We start from the raw sequence: 14,043 nt of genomic DNA, 5'->3' as shown, positions 1-14,043 counted from the left end.
ATTTTATCAATTATTTGAAAGTTTTAAGTAATTTTAAGATGAAACCGCGTTTAATAGGTAAAGTGCAACCGCGTGCATCCGGAATAACCGTTAACTCGATTTGTTTACATTTGGTAGTTTCGCCCTTTTGAAATGTTACGCTAGAATTATTCGTTCGAAAATTCTCCTCTCGTGGGCCGTGGCTCTCGTCAAGTGCGGTAGTTGTTTATCCGGTGATTTCCAGAGTGTTTCTGTGATCTAGTTAAGATTTCCTTTCGATGTTGTGCTTTAAAAATCCTTTTCTGAGCATAATTGAAGTGAAAACATTGTAAATTTAAAGAAATAGATCCGAAATAGTGGTTAAGATTTTGTGCAAAATGCTACTCGTGGAGTGAAGTCGAGAGAAGTTGTGGAGGCAAAGAGAGTGAGATAGTGATTCGGTTCAAGATGTAATTATGGAGAAGGTGGTCTCACTTCGACAAAAAGTAGACGAGGGTTGGATACGTTAAAGGTGGCGGAACAAAGCCGAGGTTAAAAGGGATTAATATTCTGAAGAGTGTTCCAGTAATAGCCATGACATAAAAGTAGGAAATAAAATGGAGTTAGTTATTCGAAGAATTAGAAACACTTTAAATTTGCCCTCTCGATGTAACACAATGGAACAGAAACTATGAATTTTTTCCAGTTTTTTTTTATAATTTATGCTTTTAAGAGTCAAATTTAAAGCTTTTCCAAAAACAGCTTATTGTAATGATCGAAAACCAGCCAAAAACCTGTTTCCAGTTCCACTTGTCGCCATAATGTTATAAAACTAAAAAAATAGAGGCTAAAAATTAGAAAATTAAATTTTAATTTCTGTTCATTAATTAAAAGAATAAATTAGATTAAAAGAAAATTAAACTTTCAACGGTAATTTTTGTTCAATAGTCATGATTCGGCTTTAAACAACAAATTTTAGCTGCTTTTTTTGCCAATTTAACACTGAATGGCACAAGTTAATAAGAAGTGAGTCAAACAGCCATGGAACAGGTTTTATTTTACAAATTTGGTCTTGTTGAACTACGTAATAATGGGGGTCTTTGAATTTCTAAGCAAAATCCACAAAGCGTTACAACCTGCCCCCACCCTAAATGCGCTACGTAAGATTTGAATGCTACCAAAAAGTAAAGTCAACATTTTTGAAAAAGATACCACTACTTTACCCTCGTTTTTCAATGTCGTCATCATTAAAAATGTGTGTTATTTTGAATTTTCAACAGTTTGTAATTTGAAAAAAGCAAATAACCTATGCGAGATATACCTGGAGTATCTATAGAAGATCTAGAGATCAACCGTGGTGTAATTGGATAACGCGCCGTTGTACTGAAGCGGAATTTGCGGGTTAAAGTCCTGTCGGTGATCCGTTGTACCTTTTTCGAAAAATTCATGATATTCGGCTTATGTTCTTTCTTTCTGTGATATCTTATGTTTTTCTTATACTTTCCATCACATTTGAATATGTCGAACTTATCGATATTAGCAATCGCTAGCAAAACTTATGTCTTTAGTGTGAAATGTAGGTATTTAGTTGGAATTTAGTAATCAACGTGTTTCAAGGCAAATGATTTTCGACTTCAAATTCTGTTCCAAACAAGAAGAAAAGTGCAGACATAATTCGATTGGGTGTAACGAATGCTTGAGTGTTGAGTTCGATAGCCTGTTGGTTGAACTATTACGTGAGTGTTTTCTGGAATGGTTGCCAGTTGAACAGTTAAGAATCCACAAGTAAAGTGTTGTCAGAACAACGGATGGGTAATTCGAATAGGAAACAATCACTAGTGTAACAAAACATTGTACAAAATAAAGACGATTATATTATCAGTTTCCCGATACAAATAGTATTCCATAACTTTCGTTATCTGAACGAAAGTGCTTATTTCTGCAGCAAGGCTAAAGTGGTAAACTGCAACGATCTTCATCTGAATACTAGTCGAGTGCTTCTCCATCGATCTTTTCGCTGCGAATACCCAATGCATCTTAACTCCTTTTCCTGAATTTTGGTTTCAATTGCATCTCAATGTTACTGCCGATGTGGTCCCACGTTTGAGATGCAATTCAAAGACCAGAAAATCCAAATGAGGCCTTTCTGATCCGGATTGCGATGGTATTTTAGATATCACCCTTAGGTGTAATCTGGGTTCACTACAGGATCTCCACGAGAGAGATAGGTCTCCAACCATCAATTCAAAACGATCATCAATGTTGCATTCAACTTTTTTAGAACAACATGTCCGCCATCTCTCGTCGAGCACCTTCCACACAAGTTTAATCCAGTATACAAGACCTGTTCCGCGCTTGTGTGAGGGAATCTGCCACAGCACTCATACTTGGGGACGCAACGACACGAATAACGGCACTTGCCAAGCCAAGGCTGCCCACACACTTTTTGCTTCTATCTCGCTTGCACGCAGCAACAAACAAAGAACACCAGGACACATCCACAAGTAAGCAGGCATCCGTTTCACAATCCCATTGCCTCGTTTCATTCACCCATTTCAAATTGGACAAAGCGCGGGCAGGAAAGAGACACACACCTGATCGACCTGTGCTTGGCTGGGACTTGGAGAGTTGGGTTGAGAGGACGCCTCTTGGATTCGGATTATTGTACAAGTTAGCCGCCGTCGTCGGCCGTCCGGTTGTCTCAGATTTCCGAGGCAGTTCAGTTGGAGTCGGTAGCGCGCGAGAGTAGAACGTGTTTTAGCGATTTTTCGTTGTTCGTCTCTCGCACGATTCGGCGGGTCTCGTTTTTTAGTGTGTCCGGTTTGTTAGTCTCTTACTACCTTAGTAAAGTGCATCTAGTTCGGTTTTTTTCTTCTTCTGTTGTTTCGTTGGTCCTTCGAGCCGTGTTTCAGTTTTTCGCTCTGAATTGTTGCATCCAGCTTCCAGTTCTTGCAGTGGTAATTCATGTGTGGTTTTTGTTTCTGGTGGGGTTTCGTGAAAATCTAAGAAGTCACTGATATTTCCCTGTTATCCACCAAACAGCAGTGGGTTGGATTTTTTACAACGCTTTTCTCATTGAAAAAAAAAAATGGAAAAAAGAGAGTGGAAGAGAGACCTGAAAAAAAGACGGTAGACGGTCAAAGGAATTGGTCAAAACGACGAGTGAAAGGTGGAAGAAAGATGTGGTTCGGATAGCGTTCGGCTCCATTGTACAATAATTGCTAGGAGCTAGCGAATAAATGAATGGAGGTCGACCTTGGCCGTTTCGACGAAGGGGCAAATAAACAAATCGAAAGGTGGCAGGTGACAGAATGAACGGTGTTTTGACAAATAATAATTAAAGAAACTTTCAAGTCCGTTCGTTTGAACTCGATGAAAGTCGACATCGGGTTTGTCGGTTTCTTTTAAAAGTTTGATCTGATTTTTTTTTCTACCATTCATTTTTGAGTGACCACCGAGCCTCGTTTCAAGCAAAGAACATTTACCAACACACCCACCCATCTGTCAAGGTTGCCACACTTGTAGATTAACCTAAAAATGATAACAGTTTTGTTCAAGTTTCAAAAGATTGATTTTTCGTATTCCCAAACTTAACATAAAGTTTGAGGTGAGTAGTTGTTATATTGTTTAAGTAGAGAATTTAAACGTATTTCAATGTGGCAACACTGTTGTCGATTCGGGAAGGTCGTTCGAGATGGTGTTGGGTCGTCATCGTCGCGTCGCATCTGATCATGAAAGAACGACAAAGAGGCCTCCTCTCGATGTGTGTTGTTGAGAGTTCAGACGCCAACAATAATAATAACAACATTTCTACAAGAGTCCAATAGCAATCAAGGCAGCAAGGTGTTTCTTTTTTCTCTGTGTTTGACTCCAATTGGCCCCGGAAGACTGGCAGGCAGTGGGAAAGAGAGGGAGAGCGAAAGAGATTTTTTTTTATTTTCCCTTTGGAGGTCGTTGAAGCAAACATACAGGAAAAAAGGTGACTCGGTTGAAAAACAAATTGTGCAAATATTAGCCGCCTGCTGCGACTGTGATAGTAGTGGTGTTGTAGAAAGGAGAAAGAGCCTTAAAAATGGCCTTCTTTTCCAATTTTCCATGCTGAGGACAACGCATACTGCGACCGGTTTGTTTGTGTAGCGCTATTTTTTCTGTTGGTTTAGTGTCGCAGTTCTTTTACCTGTACGCTGTTTTGGTGGAAACAAGGAAAGTGGAAGAAAACGAAGAGCTATACACGGTGTTGATTTTTTTCTTCTGTTATTCTCTCTCCTCGATGGCAGTAGAGTCTCCAATAGGAGTGGGTAGGAAAGCAAAGTTCAATGTATTGGTGTGTCTCAGTCAGTGTCAATAAACTCTGAACGGGCCCATCCGACGGCGACGAGCAAGAAGAAAGGAAGAAGAGTGTGCCAGCAGAAGAGAGTACACACAACAAACAAAACCGATCAACAACAATCGCGCACTCAAAGTTTGCTTTTGAGTTTCGAGTTAGGGTTTGGGTTTTTTGACTTCTCCGTCCGAGAGATAACAACAACAACAGCACCGCGGAAGGAATAAAAACAAGAATCAGCAACACTAGACAAGCGCTCGGATCCGAAAATCGCGTTGGAAGCGTCCGGCAACAACAAGCGTTGAATAATTTAGCCAACGACGGCGACGGCTACAGAAACAACGGATCAACGACGACGGAGCATCAACCTTTCCTGTTCCTGTGGACCAAGAGTAAGTTAATGGTTGAGTTCTTTGCAATAATACGATTTTTTGTAAATTTTTCAGAATATCACATGATATTTGTCGTTGAACTCCTTAGCGTATTCCTGTGATATCCCATGTATACCTTTGAATCTCACAGCCATTGAAGAGTGTATAAGAGGCATGCTCTTAACATCAACGATGATAGCAATCGCTAGCACAACTAACTTTTCCAGTATCTAGATATCGATGAAGTCTAGACTGATTTCAGAGCCCAATCAGTGTCACGACTTTATAGAATTTCCCGATCAGGAGGAAAAAACTAAATTATATCAAGATGAGATATTTTGATACTAATTTTTTCCTATCTAAATGAGTAATGATTCAGTACTCGTAGGATGTTAAACTATCTCAAATTATATCAAAAAATCAATGCGATCAAAGCTAAATTATATCAATCTTAGATATGATCCTTTCAAGATTATATCTCGTTCAAATAGCATAGTTTGATATTGGGCAGAACAAATCCTATCAAAATTATAAATTATCAAGATATGAGTACTTCGAGAAAAAATTCTAGTGGAATGTCGATAAACCACATTATTTGATAAAACCATGTGCCGTTTTTGGTTTCCCAAAAATTGGATTCGATTTTATACATCTGTTGAGCGAAACTCATTAATGTACGGTTTGGGCCGTTGACTTCGATGTCCGTGTTTCATAAGAATTTGTACACTGCAAAAAATTCACATTTTAGGAATATGTGTTAGCCTTATAGATTTTTGCAATGTGATTCCCATTTGGAAAATACGTGCCCACACATATAGAATACAAGATTATAATTTTTATATGCGTCACGTAAAAGTTAAATCCCACACTTAAATATTATAAGCCTACGTTATACTCAAAGGCTTGCCTACTTTGGGGCGTTTTCATACTTGTCTACTCAAAGGCGTTTTTTTTTGTTCGAAAGAATTTTTCGGACGAAGAAAGATATTAAACGGTTCATCATTTTGAAATTATTTATTTTAAAAATACTTATCCGACAAAAACTACAGATCTTTTTGAAATAGATCATTTCCGGGAGTTTGCTCCATTACGTCCATCATATTTTCCTGGAACACGGGATTGACGACTATGGCGGACACCAGACTCCTGGTTCTGCAAAATAAAAGAAAAAACTATTTTCAATCATGCTATAGAAATCATAAATTGATTAACTTACCTTCTTCTCTCGACAACCACTTCACAACTGATTTCCTCATGTTCATGTAGTCCTACGGGGTAGAGAAGAAAAGATAAATAATGATCCACTGTTATTTTCTTTTTTGAGTATTACTCACCTAATTATTGCATTTGAGTAGAGAACGACACACCAACTTTTTCTTCAGGGTGGCCATTTTGAACACGTGAAAATCTTAGATCTTATCTGTCAATAACACATACATTTCATAATTCGAATATGAATTTTATGTGTGACATATGATTGTCATATGAAGCTTATGAAATCTAAGTGTAGAACAATTTGGAAGACGTATGTGTAAGGGAAACATACATCCGAAGTGTGGATTTTTTGCAGTGTACGTATATTAAAATGAGATATAATCATTTTATTTTAGGACAATCCGAAAAAAAACTTGATCATTGAAAATGAGCTCAACCCCATTCAAGTCTGTCAATCAGAATAAGATATAATTCATTTTGGAGAAACGTAAAATCGAAATGTTTGAGTTTTTAATTATAACTGAATCAGATGTAAATATCTTGGTGAGATACGTTCGAGTTATTATTTTGATATGCTCTCCTGATCGGGAATACTCAAACTAAATTCTGAATCACGAATCCAGAAACTGTATTGAAAGTTCTGAATCTAAGTTTTGAATCTGATCGAAAGTGTGCCACTTCAAAACAACGGAAGATATTACTTTGACCTCACAACTCTGCGGGTTAATTGGTCGCTGGTAGTTTACAACACGTTGACATCACGTTGATTATGTTTTCCGCCGTTCATCACTACACCCACAGCATGAATGTTGTATGCTAGGCTGCTTCTAAGATAGAAACAAAAATCATTCGCGAGCATAAAAACCACACTGGGGTTATTATTAACCCAAACGGCATGCCCAAACACTCATAAAAGGTGAATCATAGCAACCGGCTACACATTAAATGAGCGATCATCATCATCATCAACATCATAGTCGCCATTATCCGATGAGCGAACGAACGACCCTGCGCCACAGCAAAGAGATCGTGCTGAAGAACCCAACCAACCACAGTAGGCGTACCGAGCCAAACGAAACCTCTTCTCATCGTTATTAGGTATTTATTTGTTTTCTTTGTTACCGCAGTTTATCATCGCAAGAGCAACAGCAAAAAAAGGCAAAGCTAACTGCGTTTGATGGTCGGGTGCGATTGAAGGTCGAATGGTTTTTTTTTCGGGAATCACTCTCATTGTTGCTGAAGTTTAAAAAAACCATCCATCGTAGAAAAAAAAGAATAAAAATCCGCACAGATACATTGATGATCATCCCGAAAATGGGAACCGAACGGCCATGCCAACCGAACCGAGAAAAACAAACGGAACGAATTGAGCCGGGAAGCAGTCGGGCAGCAGAAAAAAAAACACTTTTTGTTCAACGAAAGACCTTTTCAAGGACATTGCCACCGAACGACCCCCGTCTGTACGAATACGTTACGTACCTACACTTGATGGTTTTGAGATTATTTTTTGGTCTTATGAAGAGGGATTGTGCTCGGCGTCTAGCGGGGATCGCGTTCGGAGGTTTTGAAACACAAAATTTGATCACGTCGATGGACGTTGCTGAATTCAGACGAACGGAACACATGAAAAGTTGCTGATGATTTGCCAAATTCGGCAAATGGCAGCGCCAAGAGCGAGAAGGTGGAAGCAAGGCAAGGTGGACTGAAATTCAAAAAAACGAACATTGGAAGTGTACAACCAGAAGCTAACGAATCATCAGGTGGTTTTGCACATACAACACCAACAACAACGACGATGTGTGAAACGCGTGGGATGGATTTTATTACGATTTTATCGTTTGATGCTTGTTATTGTTGTTTTTTCTTCTGTTTCTGCTGTCATAACGGGGTGACAACATTAAGAAAAAATATAAACAGGAATTTACAACTTGTTCGTTCGTTCGGCTACTTAGAATCCGCACTCAAAATGTGTTCAAGGTTATCTTAATAATAAGCTCCGCGCTGGATGAATATATGGAAATCCGGTGAAGTCATCGGGATAAGACTGATTGAAATGTAATTTGAATGTCTTTAAATGGTGAACAAAGAAGTCCTAAAATGACAAGGAATTAGATCACTACTCGGCTTCACTCCTTAACATGACAAGAGGAGATTATGAATTCCGTTAAAACAAACTTGTCCAATTCTTTAGATTTTCGAGATTTAGAGCTTAAGTTTTAGATTCAATATTTACACTAAAAAACTAGATTCGGAAAAAATTTAGAACTCAGAACTGAGAAGAGGTCGGAATCACAAATAAGATTCGAAATTCGAGTTCTGGTTTCAGATTCAGATTCAAAACTCAGTTTTCAGATTCAGATTTCGCTCGTAGCCATGCTACACCTTATATGAGCTCTTAAGCATACCATTCGGGTTAAAAAAATCTCCATCGTGGTTTTTATGCTGGCGTTAATTTAAAAATTAGTAGGGGTTTAAAAAGCAAACAAGTTTTGAATAAGTCATTTTTTTTTGTGAAAAAGTTTAATTTATTTATTTTTAAGCTTTGAAGCAAAGATTGCGTATTGTTTTATGAATGTTATAATATTTGAATTCGAATTAGGGAGTAGAATTCAAGTTTCAGGTTCTTAACTCGTTTCCAAAATTCAAGTTAAGAAATCCAGATTACTCTTAATATTATTTTCATTTTGTAGTAACGGGCCTTTGATCCAGTATCTGAACTCCGAATAGAAGTTTTAACTATTGGCGTTCCGACCTGCTCAAAAGTAAAGAGACAATAAAAAAACCGTCCAACATTTTGCCCCAGTGCGGAAGTTGAACGATCGCTGTCGTCGCTTGCCGGCCATCGTCGTGATACGGTGAAGCGGAACACCACAAGCAAGAGCAAAGGCAGAAAGTAGATAGGACAGAATGAAAAAAAAACTGCCTCACCACAGTTGGCCACGACACGACACGATCATCGGATGAGGGGGATGTGGCGGCGAAGAAGATCGCATTTCGTTTCGTTCGACCTCGTTGTTAGTTTCGTCGACAACGAAGACTCTTTCGCCTGCTATGATTCACCATAATAATAGTCGCTCGCGCTACCACAAGAAAATACACATATAGCGTAGCAAGCAGCCAGCCGGTACCAACATTGGCGCAGTTCGACCCTGAACTGAAGGACGCTGATTAAGCTAAGCTACTACGATCGTCATGGAGAATGAATGGGGTTCGTTGGGGTAGCGAAGATGGGGGGTCTTTGGGGCTCGTGCTGCGGTTTGTCCGTCCGCAACGATTACTGTGTGAAGAGGAGCAACCGAAAAGATGACCTTCGCGTACGTGTGCGTGAGTTTCATGACATTGACGGAACCTCTCCCTGGCGGGGTTCCCCCTTTTTTCGCTTCGCTCTTTCGTTTCTTCCTCTTCCGTGAAAAAAAGGGGAGCCAACCAATGCTGCTGCTGCCAGAGCCAGCGCATTGGTTGGTTTTGGTTCTGTGTTGGTTCGGTCGTTTCCTTTGGGGATCTCTGTAGGTACCTACCTATAACCTACCTACTTTTGTGTTACTGATCTCGTTGTCCCGGATCACCCGAAGTTCGCCATGTTGGCGAGGCCCCTTTGGACGAATGTCGCATCGTGTTGGGAGGTTGGTGTAAATTTTTAAACCTGATTTGGAAACTATACCGTTTTCATTAATTACGTTTTTAAATGATCACTTTAATTTGCCAGAGCTTATTGTGATCACGATCTAGTCAGAATTTCAATAACGGTGTTACGAATTTTATTTTAAATAGAAATGTTCTTAACCCTAAAAACCTTCTATTTTAGGATATTGAGAAGATTTTTGGTGTAAATAGTAGTTGTTTTCTGATGGGACCAGTCATAACCCAAAAAGAAAAAAAAACCGGGTGTGACCGACATTGCTTGGAGGATATTCATTCGATCACGTTTATTTTGATGCGCCATTGTCTACTTTCGGAATAGGTCAAAAATATGGGCTCAAAACCACATCGTATTGAGTCACGATATGAGTCAGATAGAAGTGGTTATCTCCGTGTAATTATTAGAAAAAATACTCTTGATTATGATCAATGATGGACCTGGTGCAGGGGGTAGTGATCTAGTTTTCTATGCCATCGCCCATCTGTCATGAGATCAGTTTTAAACATCTGAGGATCTCAACAAAAGAAAACGTCCGGTTCCGGTAGCTTTCAATGGTTCCCAGGCCAGTCTTCCGGAAATCAATCAAAACAAACACTCAGGATGCGTTTCCTGTTGGAAACATTCAGATTGTATAATGGGATAGCGCCTCTCGCAACTGCTTCGCCTGGCTGGTATGCAATCTCGATCAGCGCTCCTATCAGCTATGCAAACCGAGTCGCATCATTCAGAATCATCGGTTTAGCAAACATCGCATATCGGAGATGAGTGAGATACAAACTGATCCATTCTGAATGTAGCTCACTCAGTATCTGCCTGAATTATATGAAATTCAAAATTATTTTTTGCAGGACGAGAAAAATCAAACAGTTGTGCGGGACACCATAAATTCTCAGTAGTTTTAACGTGACGGACGACAGTTTAATAAGAGAACTTGTAAAATTTGAAAAACATGGCGAAAGTGAACATCTTTCCCTCACAAACACAACTTCAATTTGATTTTGATCATACTGATGTTAAAAAACGTTATAACAACAAATAAATTTATTAATTTGCTATATATCAAATCAAACAAAATACGCTAATGATCGGCTTCATGTATCACTCACTCACTGCCTGATCCATTCACTCCTGATCGAAGACCAACAAGATTCGCCATATGCATTGCGCATTGGTGAGATTCCAATTTGATGATGGTGCTGCACTGTTTTGACAGCAAGCATCGTACGAGGTGATCTGTATTTTAGCGATGAATTGAACGATCGATGATCGGGTAGGTCCAGTAGCAATCAATAACGAAACCCGACCGTTGTACGTTCAGGTGCGAAGTGCAATCAGAAACATTCATTGAAAATGAGTTATATTCGGAACACTGTCCCAGGCTATCTTTTACATGGGCTTAGAACAGGGTTGAACTGGGTCCTTACGAAGCTCAGCCTCTGAGCCTGGCTTTAAGGCACAAAGCAAAGCTTCCCGAAGAGACTTACGAGGTTGTTATCAGGACGGAAGAGCTACCCTGCTCACCATTAGCCGTTCCAAGTTCAATTCACCACCCTTTAGCGACAAAACATTAGGTGGAACTACTTCAACCTTAACAGAAACCTTCAGGACAAGCTTCGGCAACTTCGGCGTAGCATTTCGAGGTCCTCAGGCACATCATGGGAGATGAGGAGCAGATTAGTTAGTAAACTGATCGTGATAGCAGTAACCTGGATTGTAAGTTTAATTCAGACAATTATCTTGACGGCCTTTTGGAAACCAGATATTGTAGATTCCTTTTTAAAGGACTAAAATAATCTAAAATGAGCATAAGGTTGGTTCAAGAAGGTATGGCTTCCGGAATTAAAACCTTAAACCTGGAATTGTTCTTCGGGCTCATTGATTAACTCTAAGGGGTTGCTCAATAGACTGATTCGATAAGGGATAATTTTTGAATTTCTCAAACTCTGAGGTCTAAAAAGCTTTGTCTTGGTCCAAAACGCATCCATGATTTTTAGCAGAATTTTTAAGTAACGTTTACATGAGTAAATTTGAACTTTTATGTTTGTAAGGGAAAATTGAATATTTTTTATTGAAAATTCAACATAATTTTTGTTTCTTCAGTGGAACCGAGCTATTTATAACTTCTTTAAAGGAAATTTTCCGCTGTACAACTTTGTCATCTAACTTCGTATCTTATTAGGCAAAAAAGTTATTAGCTGTTTAACAGGGGTATGTCCTTTCGCATTGATGAAAAATAAACTCAATTGACAAAACTGCTAGAGCCTCGCGAAGTATTGCATGAAAAGTAGTCATGCAATACCTCACTAGGCAGTGATGTCAATTGATTTTATTATTTTTCAATTCCAAAAGACATACCTCCATTCAACACCTAATAACTTTTTTGTCTAATAAAATACAAAGTTATGGTCTTCGACAAAGTTGTTCAGCGGAAAATTTCCTTTAGAAAATTTTTAAATTGACACAAAAACCATAAGAAGGCTCGGTTCCACGGAAGAAACAAAAATTATGTTACAAAATATCTAATTTTCTCATACAAACCTAAAAGTTTAAATTTACTCATGTAAACGTTACAAATGGTGTTGCGAATCGCAATTAAAACTGCATAGTGAAAAAATCGTATAAAATTTTGTCTGAAGTCAGTTTAAATCGGATATGATAGAAATTTTTTAAGTTCGCCATGTTGCTCCCGCCCGGGTTTCAAGTGAGAAAATCATCGTCATGTTCTCTCTGCGACAAGCAGTGCATCAACATGGCTAAAAATCAGATGGAAATTGAGTAATATAGTCCAATCAGAGAACTGTAGGCAGGGATGCCAGGTGTTGAGGATAACAAATCTGGGCAATTTGAAAAAAAAGTCTGTGTATGTCTGTGCACAAGGAAGATCACAAATTTGGTACCAAACAAAAATTTATAAGATGTGTGTGAGCGGGGAGGGAAGGGGGGTTTTCATCGCTAAATTTTGAAAGAATGTAAAATCTGGGCACTCTGAGCAAAAATCTGGGAAAAATCTGTGTCTGACCAATTTCTAGACGAAGGTTCAAAAGTCTGTGTTTTACAGACACCTGGGCACCTGGGAACTCATACTATAGGTAAATGTAAATGTATATGCAACGTATATCAAAACAGCATAAGCATATAGCTACAAAAATGTTAGCTGGGTTGTTGACGATAAGTCTCAACAAGCAGAATCTAGACATCTCAAAGCGAGTTACTTTCGAGTATCACTTTCGCAACCCATTGTTGAAAATACTTCTAGCAAGTTTGGAGCGAATCGAGAATATGTTTATGTAAAGTGTGACGAAACTTCAACAGCGATTTTCTTAAAGCATACCCAGTAGCCCGTACGACCTGTTCAAAAAAGACTAAAAGTTTGTTGTTTTTTCTCAGTTTTATTTTGATGGTCCTGAAATGATTCTAATTTAAACTTGAAAATTTTGACCAAAAAACCTAAATTGTGATATTTTCCCGAGGAATCGAATGACGGCTGTTTGATGCACCGCAAGCTTGAAAAACAATTCCCTACATTTTTTTAGTTAATTCAGAAAAAAGTCAGATTCGGCCCTAAAAATTTTGAACCGTGGGAGACTTATATTGTGTGTTTTTTTCCGAAAAATTAAATGAAGGCTGTTTAGGCCTACTCACACTTCAAAAAAGGGAGTTAAGACTGTTTTACTCTTAGTTCCCTAAACTTTTCAAATAGTTCAGAAAACGCACGTTCGGATTTGCAAACTTTGAAGTAATTGACAGCTATCTTGTGTGATTTTTTTCCGAGGAATAGAATGATGACTGTTTGAGCAAACGTACGCTTCGGAAAAGGGGGTTATGGGTGATTTATTCTCAATTCACCTACATTTTCAAGTTAATCTTGAAAAAAAGAATGCTCGGATTTGAAACTTCAGAACCAAATGGGACCTATTTAGTGTATTTTATTTCTGAAGAGTTGAATAAAGGTTGTTCGAGCTACCCCACGCTTTTGAAAATGGATATATGGCTGTTTTACCCTTAATTCCTCTACATTTTTCAATTAATTCAGATTCCGGAGTTGAAAATTTTGAACCAAACGATAGGTCCAAGTCATCGCTCGCTTCGAAAAATGGAGTTATCGCTGTTTTAACCCTCAATTCACTTACATTTTCTAATTAATTTAGAAAAAAAAAATGCTTTTACGAAATGTTGGCAAAGTTAAGGGCTATTGAGGGGAAAAACAGCCACCACTCCATTCTCCGATGCGGTGGCTCAAGTAGCCACAATTAAGTCCAAACATGCTTTCTCTGAACTTTTTGCAAAATGTTCTGGAACTTAATGGCCCATCATTCGTTTTCTTGTACAAAATCACACAAGATGTGATTTGTAATCTCATCATGTTGAAAAATTTCAAGTCCTAACTTGACTTTCTCAGAATTAATTTAAAAATGTAGAGAGTTGAGGGTAAAATCAGCGATAACTTTTTCGAAATTTGCGGTTCTTTAAACAGCCATCATTCGATTCCCCAGAAGAAATCACACAAGATAAGTCTATTTTTGACGGATTTCACG

General features: G+C 38.5%; 1 protein-coding gene across 1 annotated transcript in view; it reads left to right on the top strand.

Annotated features, from left to right (window-relative positions):
* The first annotated feature begins 2,673 nt into the window (after nucleotides 1–2,673).
* The window catches only part of LOC129744830 (nuclear hormone receptor FTZ-F1 beta-like), an 85,520-nt gene continuing 74,150 nt past the window's right edge, over nucleotides 2,674–14,043 (top strand). The window contains exons 1-2 of the mRNA XM_055737556.1: nucleotides 2,674–2,915; nucleotides 4,236–4,674. The gene's annotated coding sequence lies outside the window, so the exon portion shown is untranslated. The remainder of the gene's footprint in view (nucleotides 2,916–4,235; nucleotides 4,675–14,043) is intronic.

Source organism: Uranotaenia lowii, chromosome 2 (assembly GCF_029784155.1).
Source record: "Uranotaenia lowii strain MFRU-FL chromosome 2, ASM2978415v1, whole genome shotgun sequence".
NCBI classification, from domain to species: Eukaryota; Metazoa; Arthropoda; class Insecta; order Diptera; family Culicidae; genus Uranotaenia; species Uranotaenia lowii.
This window is presented reverse-complemented; position numbering and strand designations above follow the sequence as displayed.